The 4,635-nt window shown below is 63.3% G+C and overlaps 1 long non-coding RNA gene across 1 annotated transcript; it reads left to right on the top strand.

The window, feature by feature from the left end:
• The first annotated feature begins 3,226 nt into the window (after positions 1-3,226).
• Positions 3,227-4,419, top strand: LOC115336640. Its single transcript, XR_003921853.1, has 3 exons — positions 3,227-3,352; positions 3,717-3,806; positions 4,345-4,419. It is a non-coding gene; the product is annotated as an uncharacterized LOC115336640 (long non-coding RNA).
• The last annotated feature ends 216 nt before the right edge of the window (positions 4,420-4,635 follow it).

The raw sequence follows: 4,635 nt of genomic DNA, 5'->3' as shown, positions 1-4,635 counted from the left end.
TGGGCTACCCCAGGACTCGTGCCACCCTCCTTCCCCCCAGGCACGCCGTCAGTGCCCTGCCTGCCAGGGGATCCTGCCCAGCTCTCTGCCTCCCGCTCCCAGCTGCCCCCCTCTATAGGGCACAACCACGGCTCTGCCCCTGCCCCTGCCCCTGCCCCTGCCCCAGGGAGGGAGCGTGTAGGACCAGCGCCCACCTCCCTGCAGGCATCTGGCACGCACTGCACCGGTGTCCTCAGGATGGGTCCTCAGGCTCTTCTCTGGTTTCTTTGCCCAGGATCGGTCTTCAGCGTGGCAGTAGCCACCGACTCCCTTCCGAGATGCCTCAGCCTAGACATCTCCACTGTGTAAGTACAACACGTGTCCAGCGCGGACACGGAGACGAGGCATGCCGGTGGCCGACGGGGAGCATGGGGAGGCTGGCTCTGCCCTTGAGCACTGCTAACACCGGGACTCCCTCTTTTTCAGGAAAGAGGTCATCACCTTGAAGAAGAAGAGGCTCTTCACGATGCTCTTCCTGATGAGCCTAGCTGCTCTCGGTGAGTATTTGCCCGCTGCCAGCAGAGGCACGGAGGCACGGAGTGCGAGCTTCCGCGCGAGGGAGTGGCGCTGGTGGGGCCCTTCTGACCTCCCGCGTCTGCAGCTCAGGGAGCTCCCAAGATGCTCGCTCTCTGCAGAGCCCACCCGGCCCCAGAGCCAACAGAGGAAAGGCGTGCGCAGCCCCGTGGAGCCTGGTGTTGGTGCTCACTGCAGCAGGGAGGGGAAATGGGGCGTAGCTGTGGGGCGCCAAGCGTGCACGGAAACGGGCTGTGCAGAGCCCCGAGGCTCAGGGAGAGGGTCCCCGCTTGGAGGGAGCTGCAGCCTCTCTCTGCACCCCTTCGCCGTGTCCTCAGCCAACCTCTTGCCACCCTGATGTGAGCGGAGACCACGCGACTACGGGGGTCATTAGAAACCCCCCCAAATTAACTCTCTCTCTCGGTGCCGGGAATTACAGCTGGTGCCTGCTGCGGGACCTTCATGCTGAAGCGGATGCTGAGGACACAGGATGTGCCACAGGTCAGTGACTGCTGTTGTGGGACAGGAAAGTCCCACAAAGGAGCACTGCTGGAGGTGGGTGGGTAAATCGCCCAGCCCCTCCAGTTCCAGGCAATGACCCAGAGAATCAGCAGCGGCAGCTGCTGCCGTGCCTTCCTAGAGCTGCCGGCTCTGGAAAGCCCCGGCAGCTCTGGGACTCAAACGCAGAGCCTTTCGCTTTCAGGTGCGGCCGGGGCAGCCCGCAGCCAACCTGAGGTCCCTGAGGTAAGAGCCCTCTCCTCTCTCCCGACCTGCAGCACATTTGGTGGGGTAGCGGCAGACGAGCCCGTGCTATTTGCACTCCCTTCCTCGCACGGCGCCCAGCGCTCCTGCCTTTCCCTCCTGCCTGGGCCTTTTGCGAAACTTGGAGGGGAAGGGAAGCGCTCGCAAACCAGGGAAAGAAAAGGGGGCTCGAGCACCCGTGTCTCGGCTCCTCCCGAGCCTGGAGGCCCCGGGAGGGGCTGGGCAGCTCTCCAACAAGACCTGCTTTCCCGGTGACTGCAGGAACACGCTCACTCTGTTGAGGAAACAATCGCAAGAGATGCAAGAGCTAAGAGATGAGGTGGCGAGCCTGGCTGCAGAGATGGGCACGGTGACGAAGGTGATCCTGCACTCTGGGAAAGAGGGCTGGGACGAGCAGGGCCCCGCACAAGGCACTTCCTGGGCCAGCTGGTGGGCTTTTCCTGCTCAGCCCACGCACCCGTCCCTTGCCAGGGGCTGCTCGTTGAGCTTCTCCGCTGTAAAGCCCCTTCTCCTGGCCAGGTCTGAGGTGGTTGTTTCTCCTGTTCATTTGTGTCTTTCTTTCCCAGGAAATTCGTCAAATGAGAGAGGCAATGTCTGCAACCACGTGGACGTCTGACTGGGCTCTGAAAAGCACGGGTACGGGCGGACACCGGCAGGCAGGGCTGTCATTGCACTGGGCTCCCGCTTAGCACTCCCAAAAGGAGGCTGCGCGGCAGACTGCTCGCCGAGGCATCGGGACACGGGGCAAAACCATGGGGCCCAAGAGCATGACTGTGGCTGAGCGGCTGCCTTGGGCTCACCCCAGCGCTGCCGTCAGACCCCTCGCTGGTGCCGCTGGCACGCCGCGACAGCATTTCCGCCCTCTCCCGCTCCACGGAGCTTTCCTGGGGAGCACAAAGGAGTGGCCGGGTCCTCCTTTGCTGTCCAGGCAGCGGGGCCTTGGCCTGGCTCTGCTGCCCTTCCCGTGGGAGCTTGCTGTCTCCCAGCACCCGCAGACCTTCCCTTTGTGTGGCTGGGAGAGAAACGCAGTCGCCGGGCACGGGGATCCCCTCCTTTTCCTGGGGCACCTCCGAGGGTGCGGTGCTGCGTGCGGGGCTGGCGGGCAGCCTTAGAAATAGCCTGCAGCCACCAGGTCCTCCGAGCCTGGGGCCTCTTGCACTCAGCTGCTCTCGTCTCCCTTCAGGGGCTGCCATCGACCTGCAGAGATCGTCCAGCAGCTCTGCGTGGCCCTGCAGGCTGTTTTGGTTCCTGTGTGCTCCACCCCTTCTGGATACCTTTGCGCAGGTAGAGCAGCAGAAAGTGTCAGTGCTGCTTCTCTTGCCTCTTGCAAAGTTGGGGGCAAGCCCTGGGGCATCTCCCCTCAGGCCAGTGGTACTGCTCAAGGCCACGGCAGCGGCCCGGTGCCTGACACCTGAGGTCCCGCGCAGGGCTTGGCTCCCTGCGAAACGCCAGTTGCCCTCAGAACGGGGCTGAGCTGAGCCGAGCTTCCTGCCCGCCATCCCTGGTCGCTGCTGGGTGAAGGAGCTTCTCCGTAGGGACACCATTTCCCTGCCACAGCTCTGGCTGTGCCTCTCCCAGTGGGGCAGTGGAGGGTGCGGGGAGGCTGCAGAGCTGCTGGGCAAAAAGGGAGGTTTCCTGAAAGCCCTGACTCAGGTGCAGGGTATCGGATGTTTCCCACCGGCTGGCTGTTCTCCTGCTCTTTCCCGGGCCGGGAAGATGGCTGGGCGCTTCTGCCCGCTTCCCAGCACGCCATTCATTTTGAGCGCAAGTGCAGCCCACAGGCGCAGTGCCGCCTGTGCTCCTGGCTGCAGGGCAGCGCAGCAGGCCCCATCACACCCTCGCGTTCATTGCTCTTGCCCTCTGCTTTCAGCCGGATGCCTCCCCAGGATACTGCTGGCCTTTCCAAGGGTCTCGGAGCGAGGTGCTAATCCGGTTGCCCACACAAATACGACCGACGGCCGTCACCATACAGCACGCCTCAAAGATAGCCTCTCCGCCGGGGACTGTCAGTAGTGCCCCCAGAGACTTCACTGTCTCCGTAAGTCTCTGCCGGGCACTGGGGGCTGGGACCTGGCCGCGGGGGAAAGCTCTAACAGGGACTTGCTGCTCTCTGCGCATCTGCCGAGATGTGTGTGCTCCCAAGCACTGCTGCTCCCCGAGGGGACGCTTCAAGGGACACGTGGGGTGGCGTCACCCCTCCTCAGACTTGCTTAGCACATTTTGGCCCAGCAGCTCTGGGCCCTTGAGCAACACACAAGGACGAGACTCGGCCCCACCGCTTCCTGCGCCAGACTGGGCTGCAGCTGCAGCAGCTGGGTGGGGGTCACGGGCCCGGATCTGGCATGAGCGTTTCCCTGTGGTCGCGTCGAGCCTGACCTGCTCCCCTGTGCTTTATCTCCAAGGGACTGGATGAGGAAGGCGAGGACGAAACTCTGCTCGGGACATTCACCTATGCCGTGCAGAAAGAGTCGACCCAGACCTTCCCTCTGCAGGTAGAGTGAGTGCGTGTGGGCAAGAGGCCCGGGCAGAAATGCCAGTTTGCCAGCAAGTTGCTTGCAGAGGGAGTGTGGATGGTCCCTGCCAGGGCAGGGGGCCGACCCTGGCCGAGAGAAACGCTGGCGGCATCGGGAGGGAGAGTGGCATCCGGCAGGGTGGCAAGAGCAGAACAAAGGCCACGTTGGCCCCACAGCCCTCTGGGTCCCCAGAGCTGCCTGGCTGTACCCGCCAGGCAGGCGGTGGCGGGGAGGGTGCCCAGCACCTTGCCCCAGCAGCAGGACTTTCCCCAGGCCCCATTTCCCTGGGACCAGCGAGCCTCAGGTTTCCACAGCTGCCCACCACCCTCTCCGAGGCCGGGCGTTTGGTCTGCGGGGCCGCAGGGGTCCTTTGCCGCCTGGGTGGGAGAAGGGAAGGAGGGAGAAGCTGCCGCCTCAGCCAGGGCGGGAGCTGGTCCCGGAGCAGGGACGCGCGGAGCCTGCTGGCACTCTTTACACCCCAGGAGTGACGCTGCTTTTTGCTACCGTTTCTTTGCAGAATGGCGACTCCAGAGCCTTCCGGTTTTTGAAGCTTGTCATAGAGAGCAACTGGGGAAAACCAGGATACACCTGCATTTATCGAGTGCAGGTGTACGGGAAGACCGTGGGAACAACTGCCATCAGCCAGATGCTTGCGGAGAGCTTCCCTCAATAGGAATTAAAGAGGAAAATGGAGAAACGGACCAGAGGGATGTCGCTTAGTCTGGCGTAGAGCAATGTCGTTTCGGAGCCCCTCTCAAAGCTGCCAACTTCTGCCTTTCGCGGGCTGAGGCCTTCCTCGGGCTTTCCG

The sequence above is a fragment of the Aquila chrysaetos genome, chromosome Z (genome assembly GCF_900496995.4).
Source record: "Aquila chrysaetos chrysaetos chromosome Z, bAquChr1.4, whole genome shotgun sequence".
Classification (NCBI taxonomy): Eukaryota; Metazoa; Chordata; class Aves; order Accipitriformes; family Accipitridae; genus Aquila; species Aquila chrysaetos.
Note: the sequence above shows the minus strand (reverse complement) of the source record. Positions and strands in the feature narration are given on the sequence as shown.